Source organism: Vulpes vulpes, chromosome 15, assembly GCF_048418805.1.
Source record: "Vulpes vulpes isolate BD-2025 chromosome 15, VulVul3, whole genome shotgun sequence".
Lineage (NCBI taxonomy): Eukaryota > Metazoa > Chordata > Mammalia > Carnivora > Canidae > Vulpes > Vulpes vulpes.
The window spans coordinates 48,386,899-48,401,393 of record NC_132794.1 but is presented as its reverse complement, the minus strand read 5'-3'; the positions used below and the strand labels follow the sequence as shown (position 1 = coordinate 48,401,393).

General features: G+C 42.9%; 1 pseudogene; it reads right to left on the bottom strand.

Moving 5' to 3' along the window:
* Positions 1–273: 273 nt before the first annotated feature.
* On the bottom strand, positions 274–14,457 carry LOC140595615 (large ribosomal subunit protein eL37 pseudogene; annotated as a pseudogene).
* Between the last annotated feature and the right edge of the window lie 38 nt (positions 14,458–14,495).

Genomic DNA, 14,495 nt, shown 5'->3' with positions numbered 1-14,495 from the left:
GAGCTCCCTGGAGTCCCTTTTATAGGCACACTAATTCCATTTATAAGGGTTCCACCCTCATGACCAAATCACTTCCCAAAGGTTGTGAATTACATTTCAACATAGGAATTTTGAGGAAATACGATCACCCTTCAATCAATTTCAAAACCATTTTAGCATCATCCCCAGGAATTCCATGTTATTTAAGATATGAGTACCTTACAGGGAGATAGTGTGATCCAAACTAAATTTTCTCTCCTCTAAAATTAGAAGGATTTTGTTGTTGTTGTTGTTGTTGTTTGTTTTGTTTTGTTTTGTTTTTACTTTTTAAAACCAGAACGTTTATTTTGACTAATCGTTGAAATCCTTAAGATGAATTGGATGCTGCAACAGCTGCCCTCTTGGGCTTAGGTGTCATTCCTTCACGGAATCCATGCCTGAATCTGCGGTATACAATTTTTAGGTGCCTCATTCAACCGGTCCCAGTGGTATTCCGTCTTTTAGCCTTGGCACTCCAGTTATACTTTCTCTTCTGCTTGGCAGGGGAGCCACACTTGCCGCAGGTGGACTTCTGAAGGTGGTAGGCCTTAGAGCCACAGCGGCGGCACAACGTGTGCATCTTATAGCGACGCTTTCCGAACGACGATGTCCCCTTCGTCATCTTGTTTCCGCTGCAGACCCCCTAGAAGGATTATTATATTAAAAAAAAAAAAGTAGTAGATTTCTCCTTGATTCATTAGTTCAGGTAGCCAACAAGTATTTGTTCAAGACTCTACTAGTTCTCTATTTCTGCTACAACAAATCACCAGAAATTTAGTGGTTTAAAACAACATACTTTTGGGGCGCCTGGCTGGATCAGTCAGTAGAGTGTGTGACCCTTGATCTCGGGGTTGTGAGTTTTAGCCCCACAATGGGTATGGAAATTACCTTAAAATAAATAAATGAATAAACTCTAAAATAAAATACCACTTTCATTATCTACAGTTCTGGAGGTCAGAAGTCCAGACTGCGTCTCACTGGGGCCAAAGTCAACGTCTTGGCAATGCAGCCTTCTTGGAGGCTCCAGCAGGGAGTCTGGTTCCTGGTATTTTCCAGTTTCTAAAGGCTGCCCACATTGCTTTGCTCATGGCCCCTTCCATCTTCCAAACCATGTATAGCAAAGTCAGAGAGTACTTTTCACATCATTTCTGATTTTCCCTCTTCTGCCTCCCTCTTCTACCCCCACAGATTCTCTTATAATCCAGAATAATATGCCCATATCCAGGTAGTTGATTAGCAAACGTAATTCCATTTGCAACCTTAATTCCCCTTCGGCATGCTACCTAACATATTCACTGGTTCCTTGAGATTAACAAGTAGGCATTTTGGGAGCCATTGTCTTGCCTACTACAAAGACTCTGACAGCCTGGGTAACATTCCAGGGAATGCTCCAGAGAGTAGTACTTCTGAGTAGGACTAGTAAATGGCAGTCGAAGTGTTTAGTTTGTTATTGTATGTAAATTATACCTTAATAGCTTGACATTTAAGGCCCTCCATAATGCTTATAAGGGTTATGGGTACTACCTATTAAGACTTTACTGTGTCTTTATATACATTATCAACAATTATACTCATTAAACTCTCTGAGGCAAGGGATACTCTATTCCCTTTCTATAGATGAAACACAGGCTCAGAAAGGTGAAATGAACTGTCCAGGCTCACACCTCTAGTCATTGGCAGAGGCAGGACTGGAACTAAATCTGTGGGAACTCTACAACCTGTGCTCTAACTTCCAGCGTCTTCCTGTAGTACATCCTCCACACTCCACCAAGGCAGCCTGTGCTCCAGGTACAAGGATGGTGTCCCCAAACTGCCATGTCCACTCTCACAACCACATCTCTAAATGACCTGTTCTAAAGCCACTACTTCTGAGGAGACTTCCTGCCCCCCTCTCTCAAAAATCCTTGCTTCTTCCTGGGGGCTCACAGCTCTACAGATCACTTTCAAGAGAGCAGTTGTCTGTGTGTTTTATGGTGTGGTATGTTATGGGTCACCTTCTTTCACTGGATTCTTACCTCTCCAAGTGTGGGAGTCTTTTTCTTTCTTTCTTTCTTTCTTTCTTTCTTTCTTTCTTTCTTTCTTTCTTTCTTTTTTTAAGATTTTATTTATTCATGAGAGACACAGAGAGAGAGGCAGAGACACAGGCAGAGGGAGAAACAGGCCCCATGCAGGGAGCCCAACATGGACCCGATCCCAGGTCTCCAGGATCATGCCTTGAGCTGGAGGCTGTGCTAAACTGCTGAGCCACCCAGGCTGCCCTGTGGGAGCCTTTCTTATTTGGTTTTGTGCCCTCTCAGGGCCTTATCAGTTTGTTGTGTATTGTTCATTCAAAACTGCTTTTTGAGATATTTTGAGTCATGGTGGCTCTGTGAGTTCACTTCTTTGCTACTCCCTCTGCTGTAAATACATAGCAGGGATATAGATAAAACACAAAAAGAAAATACCAAAATGATAGTGCTGAGTTCAAACACAAGATTATAATCTCTGTGGCCCTGAACTAAATAGAAACAAAAAGTCATGAGCAGGACTGAAGCCTCCAGGCTGTGAGGATCCTCTTAGAGATGCAGGGGAAGCAGCCAGGCACATTACATGACAAAAAGTACTTTAGTCTAGGTCATGAACTATACAGTCAGGCTCAGTGATTAAAGCCAGGGCTGGGGGCAATTCTCCACCCAAGGGAAAAGACTGACAAACATAGCTGTTAAAAGTGTTCAGAGATGTAATCTATTTTGTTCATGAAGGAAATTTGAGTAAATAATAAAAAATTTAGGGTTGGATGATAATAAATGCAATATTTGGAAAACTTAGTGGAGTAAGGGAAAACTACCACGGCAGCAAAATGCACCTGGGACAGCATACCAAAGGCTCATGGATAAGAGCTCCACAAACCTGGGTGGCAAGACATTCATCTGAATCCACAAATTCAAGCTGGCAAGAATAAACCCTGTCAGCTACAAGACTTGTGTGGGATCAGAATCTGTGCAGAGGGAAGCAAAGGGAAGGAACTCGGCTTTTGAGTACTCTGAAAGCAGGCATACCCCCAATTGGCAACTCTTAGTGGAAGCCAGGAGGGGATCCTGCAGAGTCCAGCTGGCCAGTGAGGGCAAAAGGACCATAAAGAAGCAAAAAAGTCTCAGTGATGGAGTAGACTGGGTCCTATAAACTCTCAGTCCTATAAACAAAGCTCCTTCCAAAGCTCTTCAGCTCTTCAATGAGGACAAACTGCTGGAAATGAAATCCCAGGGGTAGGGATAAGTAGGAGGAAGGTCCAAGTAAAAGTAAGGGAAGGAAAAAAAAAAAAAGTAAGGGAGGGAAGCAGAAGAGACAAATTTCAGAAAATATAAGGCAAATATAAGGCTGACTTGGGGGTCGATCCCATGACCCTGAGATCATGACCTGAGTTGAAATCAAGAATCAGATGCTCAACCAACTGGGCCACTCAGGTGTGTATATATATATATATATATATATATATATATATATATATATATATTTAAGATTTTAGTTATTCATTCATGACAGACACACACACAGAGAGAGAGAGGCAAAGAGAGAAGCAGGCTCCATGCAGGGAACCCGACATGGGACTCGATCCCCGGTCTCCAGGATCACACCCCAGGCCAAAGACAGCACTAAACTGCTGGGCCATCGGGGCTGCCCTGGCACCTCTAAATATTTTTAAAGCCACTATGTGACTACAACCAAAAAGGAATCTCTACTCTAGAACTTGGAACTGTCTATTGAAAGAGCATGCCATGTATCTGGGTGAAAGGATCCAGAATGGCAAATAAGTGTTCTATTGAAACTACTGGACTTGAAAGAAAAATAAATGGTTATTGGCATCCAGGCAAAAAAAGACCAAGGGGGAACAATATTATACTTTTTGTTAGTTAACACTTTATCCAGAAAGTAATAGAGTAACATATTTAAGACAAAGACAGAAAATGTGAACCACAGATTCCATATCCAACCAAACTGAGCTTCAAGTAGAAAGGCTACAGAGAAACTGTTAAGAATACTGCAAACACTCAGAGACTGCTGTTCTCATGAGTTCTTTCTGAGAAATCAACCAAAGAAAGACCAGAGAGACACAGACATAAAGACTGGCAGCTAGAATCGAGTCGCATGAGTAACCCAGCTTTGACCACACCTAAGAGGTCAGCACCTTAGGAAAATGTGGGCCAACAGGATGGAAGGAATCTGGGTCTCTGAATCAGCAGCTAAAACAGAGCTGCCCACAAACCTTAGAAGACTATTCACCTCCAGACAGTAGGATGAGAGTGAAAGAAATTCCTATTTTGTTTGAGCCTATATTTATATTTATATTTTATTTATTTATTCGTGAGACACACAGAGAAAAAGGCAGAGACACAGGCAGAGGGAGAAGCAGACTACCTGTGGGGAGCCCGATGCAGGACTTGATCCCCCGGACCCCAGGATATGACCTGAGCCAAAGGCAGACCCTCAACCACTGAGCCACCCAGGTGCCCTGAGCCATTATATTTTGTAATCTCTTTGTTATATAAATTTACCCTATAATCTAAAATGTAGAAATTGGTACATGGAAGTGGGGTTGCTACAACAAAAATCTAAAATACGGGTTTTGATTTATTGGTAAGGCAGACCATGACAAACAGATTTTGAAAGCTGGATATTTGGTGATACATCAAATTTTGGAAAAATTCTTCCCTGTAAAGACTTGGAAGACAGACCTATGGAACTTTTAGCTCCAGGGGAAATGCCTGGAAAAAGCTATAATGTTAGCCAATACTGCCCTTTCACCTGCCAAGTCAGCTCCCTGCCACGGGCATTTGCCTGCCTCCAGAAGCCCATGCTTTGATGTACTTTCCATTAGTGGGAATGGCTGAGGCCACAAAGGCCAATCAGGTAGAAAATCCCAGTTTGGAACCAGGTCCCACAGGGGTTTAGGTGACCAGAAATGCCTCCCTCAGAATTTTCTAAATTCCCCTCTGATACCTGGGATTGGCCAGGACCAACAGCACCATCTAGGGAGTGTGCCTGAGCCCAGACTGGCCCTGGCTGGCCCTGGAATGTATTTCTCCCCTTCAGAGCTCTCTCCAAATCTCTACACCCACCCACACCCAGGCTATAGTTATGTGGGTTTTTCAAATTGAATTGTTCTTGTTTGGTCAGTAAATGATGCTGGGATTAGATATGCATAGGAGAAAAAATGAAATTACCTTATACCATTCACAAATATAATTCCAGGTAAAAACATTGATTTGAAGAGAAAATCTTCAAAAATTTTTAAAGAATATACAAGAGGGGCACCTGTGTGGCTCAATCAGTTGGGCTACTGACTCTTGGTTTCAGCTCAGCTCATGATCTCAGAGTCATGAGATTGAGCCCCAAGTCAGGCTCTGTGCTTAGCTTGGAATCTGCTTGGGACTCTCTCCCCATCTCCTTCTGTCCCTCCCCCCTGCTCTCTCTCTCTCAAATAAATAAATCTTAAAAAAAAAAAAAAGAATATATAGATAGAACACCAACTATATGACCTTGGGGGTAGGAAATAATTTCCTAAACAAGTCATAAAAAGCTATATAAAGTAAAATATTAATACATTTGACTACATTAACATGTACAAAAAAAAAAAAAGACAAAGTGAAAACACAAGTTGCAACCAGAAGATTGTGTGCCTCATATATAGCTGATATGTGATTCGTCTAGAATATGTAAAGAATTTCTTTTTTGAAAGAGAGGGTATGCACAAGCAGGTGGGAGGAGAGGAGCAGAGGGAGAGGGAGAGAGAATCTCAAGCAGCCTCCATGCCTAGGGCGGAGCCAACCAGGGCTCCACCTCACAACCCTGAGAAAATGACCTGAGCAAAAATAAAGTTGGACACCCAGCCCACTGAGCCACCCAGGTGCCCCAAGAATAGGTAAAGAATTTCAATAGTCAGTAAGTAAAATAAAAATAGGCAGACTATAGACAAATCAAAAAAAGAAAAGCCCAGTATTCCATAAACACTTATAAAGATGCTCAGTTTCACTAATAAGTTAAGAAATATAAATTAAGACAGAAATGGGATATTAGGGGTGCCTGGGTGGCTCAGTTCATTGAGTGTCTACCTTTGACTCAGGTTATCATCCCAAGGATCTTGAATGGAGGCCCCCGTTGGGCTCTCTACTCAGCCAGGAGTCTGCTTCTCTCTCTCCTTCTGCTTCTCCACTCAACTAATGCTCTCTCTCTCACTCTGTGCTCTTTCTCTCTCTCAAATTAATAAAATCTTTAAATTTACCAAAAGAAAGAAAAGAAAGAAAGAAAGAAAGAAAGAAAGAAAGAAAGAAAGAAAGAAAGAAAATGGGATATCATTTCACACCCATTACATTTTTAAAAATTAAAACATCTGACAATACTAGTACTATTGAGAATGTGGAGCAAAAGGAACTCTCAGTTATTACTGATGAAAATGTTACTTTTACAGCCACTGTGAGAACTTAGCAATATCTAGAAGAGTTAGAGATGTATATTCCTGAAAACAAAACTGAAACTCTCTCATGTATATAAGGAGACCTAAATAGGAATGTTCATTGCAGCATTGTTCAAATTACAAAAAAAGTAGAAACTAAAAGTCCATCAACAGGAAAATTAGGAAAATTATGGGGCAGCCCTGGTGGCACAGCGGTTTAGCGCCTCCTGCAGCCTGGGGTGTGATCCTGGCAAACCTGGATTGAGTCCTGCATCAGGCTTCCTGCATGGAGCCTGCTTCTCCCTCTGCCTGTGTCTCTGCCTCTGTGTGTGTGTGTGTCTCTATGAATAAACTAAAAAAAATTATGTTGTGATCATACTATGGAGAAATAGCAATTTAAATGATTGAATTAAATCAATATATCAAAGTGGATAAGTCTTAAAAATAAATTGATGTATTTATATTTTGTTTATGGGTATATGAGTGTAGTAAGTATAAAACACGCAGGGGAAGATAGATACTGATTTCAAATAATACATATCTGGGGAGAGAGGAGAAATAGGAATGAAATCAGGGAGGAGTCCATGGGGGCTTCAACTGCATCTAAGTTTTATTTTTTCAAAAATATCAAAATCAAATATGGAGAAAGACTAAGATTTGTTTTTGTTTTTTTTTAAGATTTTTATTTTTTTATTCATGAGAGACACAGAGAGAGAGAGGCAGAGACACAGGCAGAGGGAGAAGCAGGCTCCATGCAGGACTCAGTCCTGGGTCTCCAGGATCACGCCCTGGACCTAAGGTGGTGCTAAACCGCTGAGCCCCCCAGGCTGCCCTCAAAATATTTTTTTCTTTTTTTTTTAAAGATTTACTTATTTATGATAGACAAAGAGAGAGAGAGAGAGGCAGAGACACAGGCAGAGGGAGAAGCAGGCTCCACACCAGGAGCCTCACGTGGGACTCGATCCCAAGACTCCAGGATCGCGCCCTGGGCCAAAGGCAGGCGCCAAACCGCTGAGCCACCCAGGGATCCCCTCAAAATATTTTCTAATTAAAAAAAAAATTTCAAGATTGGGGCACCTGGCTGGCTCAGACGGTAAAGAATGTGACTCTTGATCTTAGAGCTGTAAATTCAAGCCCCATGTTGGGTGTAGAGATTACTTAAAAATAAAATCTGGGGTGCCAGGGCAGTTCAGTTGGTTAAGCATCTGACTCTTGATTTCATCAGGTCATGATCTCAGGGTTGTAGATCAAGCCCCACACAGGGCTCTAGCACTGGATATGAGGCCTGCTTGGAATTCTCTCCCTCTGTCCCACCCCTCCCAACAAAACAAAACAAACCACAAAGTAAACAGTTTTGTTCACTAAGCTAAAACATACTATGGTTGAGGATTAAAAATAATAAAATTTGCAAAGGTTAGTACCTGGTATTTAGTATCCGCTTGAACAGAGGCTATTAGGAACAATGATTCTAAGTGTCACATAGTTTCTAGGTATCAAAAAAGGGGCCATGATCTGATTAAAAGAAAGAATAGCCGGGTTGGAAGAAGGCTGCCCAGTTCCAATAAAATTCGTTGTATTTCTAGAAGACACTATGGATGCACTGCAAAGCTCAGTTTCTTTCTTTCTTTCTAAGATTTTATTTATTTATTCATGAGACACGCAGAGAGGCAGAGACACAGGCAGAGAAGCAGGCTCCATTCAGGGAGCTGACGTGGGGACCGATCTCGGGTCTCCAGGATCACACGCTGGGCAGAAGGCAGGCGCCAAATCGCAGAGCCACCCAGGCGTCCCCACAGCTCAGTTTCAATGAGGTTTGACACCTTCCTCATTCGAAGTTTGCAACACAGGGTAATGTGAAATAGTGCTGGTAGAAATGCACGCTCTATCCATGTTACAATGGAAATTTTGACAAGTAAATGATTCTGGTCACCCCCCCCCCCCTTGTTTTTTTTCTCAGTGGCCAGACCAAGGTCCCTCCAGGTACACTGAAGAAAGTATTTCCTACCAAGATTTTTTTTAAAGATTGTATTCATTTATTCATGAGAGACACACACAGGGAACGAGAGGTGCAGAAACACAGGCAGAGGGAGAAGCAGGCTCTACGCAGAGACTCGATCCCGGGTCTCCGGGATCACGCCCTGGGCCTACGGCGGCGCTAAACCGCGGCGCCACCCGGGCTGCCCAGAGTTAAATGTTTTGAGGACCACATACATTTTCGTCCATTTTATATACTGACATTATACATATTTCATTTTAATGAAAGATTTCTGCTACAAAACAGAAAAAAAAAAAAAAAAAAACCACGAAAAATTGTTTGCTGAACTGGATTGTGTCTTTTTGGCTTCAGCAATTTGCGGCGACTCTTCAGCTCCGTTTTGCCGGGTCAGCATCTGCAGCGCTTCCAAGCGGCACCCCCACGGCTGCAGCCACCGGCTAGGCACAGCGTGTTCCGGCCTCGCAGCGCCCCGTGGCTCCCGCCACCCCCTCCTCGGCCCTCCCGCTGTCCGCGCTGCTCCTCAGCTCTTGCTGGACAAACTCGGGGTGCTGCCCTTGTTCCGCAGAGCCTCAGCTCCCAGGACGGAACCACTGGAGCTCCCCGCTTCCTTTCCTACTCCTCGCGGCCACGCCGAGCCTTGCGGAGAGAAACCGCCTCCGGAGGAGCCCGACCTCGCACAGCTCTGGCGGGAGCCGCCGCGCGGGCCCCTCCCCGCGGCCTGCGCGCCCCACCGTGGGGCTGCAGCTGCGGCCCCGCCGGCTCCGTCGCGCCGCGCACAAAGGCGCCTGTGTTCCGCCGCCCCGGCGGAGCCTTTCCCCGCCCGCCGCCGCGAGGCCGGGGCGGAGCGAGGCCGCACGTGACCCTGCGAGGGGTCCGGTCCCTCGTCGGGCCGCGCTAGGCCGGGGCCCTGAGCCCGCCTTGCCGGAACCTGGGCATCAGGAGGCCCACCTGGCATCTCCACGACCCCTCCCGCGCAGTTGAGCCTAGGCCCTCTGATTTGGGGCCTTTGGGTTCTCAAGGGTCGACATGTAAAATCCCTTTCTCCCCTTTAGTGATCACGGTTTTCCTCCACACTTCTCTGTCTTAGGGAGGGCACAGATAGCTTCTCCCTTTTGTTTTACCCCAGGGAAAAACAGTAATTTTGGGGGAAAGGTCAGAAATTGTGCCTTGCATTTACTGAAGCTTGGCTACACGCCAGGCCCTCTTAGGGGCACACTTTGTTTTAGTTAATCCTCAAAAGGATTTGTGAAATATTTTTCCCATTCTTTCCATTTTTAGAAAACTGAGGTTAGGATTTGGTGCTGAGGTGCTATGGGCATTGCAATAAATAAAACAGGCAAGATCCTGTGCTCGCTCAACTTACATGGGGGGGGGGGCGGGGTAGATAATTGCAACTAATTAATTACAAAAGGGGAATGAGAGCCCTGAAGATTTACACCCCCCCCCCCCCCCCCCCCCCCCCCCGCCCTGTGCTGAGGGATGGGACTTTATAGTCAGAGGGGTATGGCCTGGCCTTGGGTTGGGAGAGGTCTGGAAGCTACGCTCCAACTCTGGGGTTATTGGAAAGATATAGAACCAGGTAGATTCATAGGTTCTCCTGATTGTGCCCCTCCTTGGTGGGTGACATCATGGACAAATCACTCTGTAAAGCCTTGGGAGACCCGCATTCCCTCATTAGACTGCTGGCATACTGTGCTCTTTGATGGTGTTCCTTAAATCTTAAGTGAACATTTCAAAAAAATGCAAGAGGAACATGTAGGAAGACTGCAGCACACATCTACCATAGTGTAGTAGTAGTGGTACTGGTGCACGGAAACGGGATACAGAGCCTAGAAATAAACCCAAATACACATGTGAACATAGTATATGATAAAGGAAGTAATATAAATACATGGAGATGGATTATTAAAGAAGTGTTCAGAAAATATAGATCGTTCAATATACGGTGTTGAGACAATCGTTAGCCACCTGGAAAAAAAAAAATTGGATCCGTATCTCACTTCTCTTAGAGGACTCAAAATGAAACGCTGAAAAATAAACTTTAGAAGCACTAGAAGAAAATGGAGGTTTCTAAAAATATTATTGGAGTAAGGAAATCCTTTTAACTATGACACAAAACCTAGAAACCACACACATAAACATTCATACACAGACACATTCAAACAAACAACCACAACAAAAAATATCATCTACACCATATATCACACAGGAGTACTTTTCTTTATATAAAATGAGCACTTACAAATTAGTAACAAGGGACCGAAAACTTAGTAGAAAAGGATGTGACAAACGGTTCACAGTAAAGATCAAAATGGCTCTTAAACATGAAAAGATGCCTCACTTGTAATAAGAGAAATGGAAACTGCAATTATAATGAAATACCATTCTCACCAAATAGGCAAAACTCACCCCTGGAAGGCAACTTGGCAATATTAATTTAAAATATAGATTCTTTCAGCAACTTTTAGGAATTTTTCTATGGATACATTCCTACAAGTATGGAATGATATGCTTAAAAATTCACTGCAGCACTATTTGTATTAGCAAAGTATTAGAAACAACCTAAATGTCCATCAATAAGGAACTTGTTAAATTATGACACATTACACAGAAGAGTAGAAATACAGATGTACAGCTAGGGAAAAAAATCTTCATAATATAGAGGCTCTAAAGGATGTCCTAGATATGAATTATTTCCATAAAATAGAAACAATAATGCTACTGCACAAGGTTGTTGCGGAGATTAGAGTTAAAATACCAAAAGCAGGCAGCCCAGATGGCTCAGCGGTTTAGCGCTGCCTTCAGTCTGGGATGTGATCCTGGAGACCCGGGATTGAGTCCCACATAGGGCTCCCTGCATGGAGCCTGCTTCTCCCTCTGCCGGTGTCTCTGCCCCTCTCTCTCCCTCTGTGTCTCTCATGAATAAATAAATAAAATCTTTTAAAAAAATGAAATACCAAAGCACTTAGAATATCCAGAATATAACCATTAGCTATTTACTTACTGCTTTTTTTTTTTTTTTTAAGATTTATAATTTTTAACCTCTACACCTAACGTGGGGCTTTAACACACAACCCTGAGGTCAACAGCGGCACGCCACACCGACTGGGCTAGCGAGGTGCCCCACACAGTATTAATAAAAAGAGCAAAGGCACAGAACAGTTGTACAATAACTTACCACATGTGCAAAAGAAAAATAAGTGTATAGGTTATTGAAAATTTCATAATCAGTACCAGTGGTTGCTTTTAGAAAAGAGAAACTGAGGGGCCAGCGACAAGGTAACTTATTTTCAGTCTACCTTCCTCCCCATTCCTCACCATCTACCTTTCTAAACTTTTAAAATTTTTTACCATGGGTATTTGACATCTTTTTGAAAGATAAATTATTTTATATTTTAAAGTAGGCTCCATACCCAGCATGGAGCCCAGCGCAAACCTTGAACTCAAGACCCTGAGATCAAGACCTCGGTTGAGATCAAGAGTCAGATGCTTAACCAACTGAGCCACACAGGCACCCCAATAAATTAATTTTTTGAGTAGAAAAACATCAATCAGAAACACATGAAGAAAAAGTAATTAAATATTATAAGATGTAGACATGAAATAATGCTCCAATCTATTCCATTAGAGTTATTTTGTTAGAATGATCATACACTAGAGGCATTGAATGATTTTTCAAATACTTGCTGCACCCTTTCAAATTACTGATGGAGCACAGAGCTTGCATCCCAAAGTGTGGACCAGTGCAGCAGCAGCACCTAAGAACCTGTTAGAATGCAGAATCTCAGGCCCCACCCCAGGCTTATGTAATCAGAGTCTACGTTTTAACAAGATTCTCAGGTGATTTGTCTGGAGGATCTTGCAGGTAGGAGAGGCACTGACCTAGGCACATAATAAAAAGCAAAAACATAAAACAGAGAAACACTGTTCTACTCTTGTCTCTCTTTTTTGACTGCCACTTCTCAAAATTGCTATGGTTAAATGATTCTGAAAAATATATTGCAGGATGCAAGAAAGCAGACATATCATTATCCAGCCTATATGATTCTATGTGAACTTTAAAAAGAGCTACTTTCATCCATGATGCTATAAGTAAGGATAGAGATTATCTTTGGGCAGGAGAGACAAGGCAGAGGCTGGGGCAGGGCCTAAAGGGTTACTTCTAGAGTGCTGGTAATACTGTCTCTTGATCTGGTTCCTGGTTATTTGGATCTGTTTGTGAAAGTTTTTAAGGACTGTGCACTTCCAATTGCCATTTTTGGGTGTGTCCTATACTTTAAAAAAAGGTTTTCAAAAACTCCACTATTATCACCTACCTCAAATCCTTGACCATGGAGGAGCCAGGATGCTTGGGGAAGAGAGACTGAGCTGAGAAAATTACTTAGATTTAATTACTGGTAGGTAACTCCCACCTAACTACTTTGTCACACACACACACACACACACACACACACCAGAATTCCTGTACTTTTTTTTTTTTTTTTTTGAAGCAGGCTCCATGCCCAATGTAGAGCCCAATGCAGGGCTTGAACCCACGACCCCGAGATCAAGACCTGAGCTGAGATCAGGAGTCAGACACTTAACCAATAGAGCCACCCAGGGGCCTCCTGTACATTTTAAAAGGTGCCTACTACTAACTGCCTTCACCCAAAAGATAACACGACCATGACAGCTGCTTCAGGATGCTCTCTGGAATGGTGGGGGGAGAAAGAGCACAGGTTCTACTCTCTGGCTTAGTAGGTTTCAAGTCTGAATTGACCATTCATTAGCTACATAACCTTGGACAAGTTACCTACCCTTCATTTCTGTCCTACCAGAGGATGATAATTATATTCCCATCTTATAGGAGTACTCTCTGTATTACGTGAGATAATATATATGAAGTGCTTGGCACAGTGCCTGACACATAATAGGAGCCCATTAATGGTAGACAATTATTTGAGAGTAAATCTCTTCTCAATCAGTAATTCCCAGACACTACCTTGCAGATAATCATTACCTGCAGTTAAAGCTAATCATAGCAGGAAACATTCTGAAAGCCACTTCCCAGGAAGTGAACTCTGGTCTTACAATCCACGTGAGAACCAGAATCTGTAATACCAGCAACAGGTTTTTCAGGATATTTGCTTTCAGAAGCACCCGCCCCATTCCATTGCCCTCAGCCAGCAGGGCAATACCTATGTCCCTCCCTGTGTTCCCACACCCCTCCACAGAGAGGAGCCAGGTTCTCATGACTCCTGCTAGATGTTCCCATGAACTTGCTCTCAAAGCTTCTAAACTAAAATTTTCAGGTGGAAATACTTGGAAGCAAACTTCAGGTTTCGTTTCTTTTCTTTCTTTCTTTTCTTCCTTCCTTCCTTCCAGATTTTATTTATTTGAGAAAGAGAGAAAGAGGAAGAGGTAGTGGGAGAGGCAGACTCCCTACTGTGGAGGGAGCCCAATGCAGGGCTTAATTCCAAGGATGCTGGGATCAAGACCTGACAGAAGGCAGACCAGACGCTTAACTGGCGCCCCAAGCTCTTATTTCTAATGCTTAAGAGGCCCACCATTCTCTTTGCCATTTCTTCCCAGAGCTCCCTGTTGGCTCCCAGCAATGGTGTAAAGGTGAGAACAAAGTCTTCACACCCAATGACAGAAGGAAAATGTGATAGAGGGGTAAAAGACAGCCAAAGCAGTCTTTGTCCTTATTCCAAAGAACTTTTTAAAAACATTTACATTTTCAAAAGGTCAAGAGCACTTATCTGTCGGTGGTAGGAATATAGGTACTTGGTACTTTAAAAAATGATTCCCTACATTTTCCTAATTGTACAATGGCTATGTATTATCTTTAATGTGATAACATTCTTTGGGGTCTGCTCCTAATTACAAAAGCATTTTGTGCTCAATGCAGAACACTTGGAAGGCACGAAGGAAAAACAAGTCCTCTTAACTCACATCATGTAAAGTTAACAGCTGTTAACATTTTGGCATATGTCTTTCCAGATTTTTCTCTATGCAGAGATGCTTCATTTTCGTGATCTGGAAAAAAGTAAACAGTTAAGAGACAAAGCC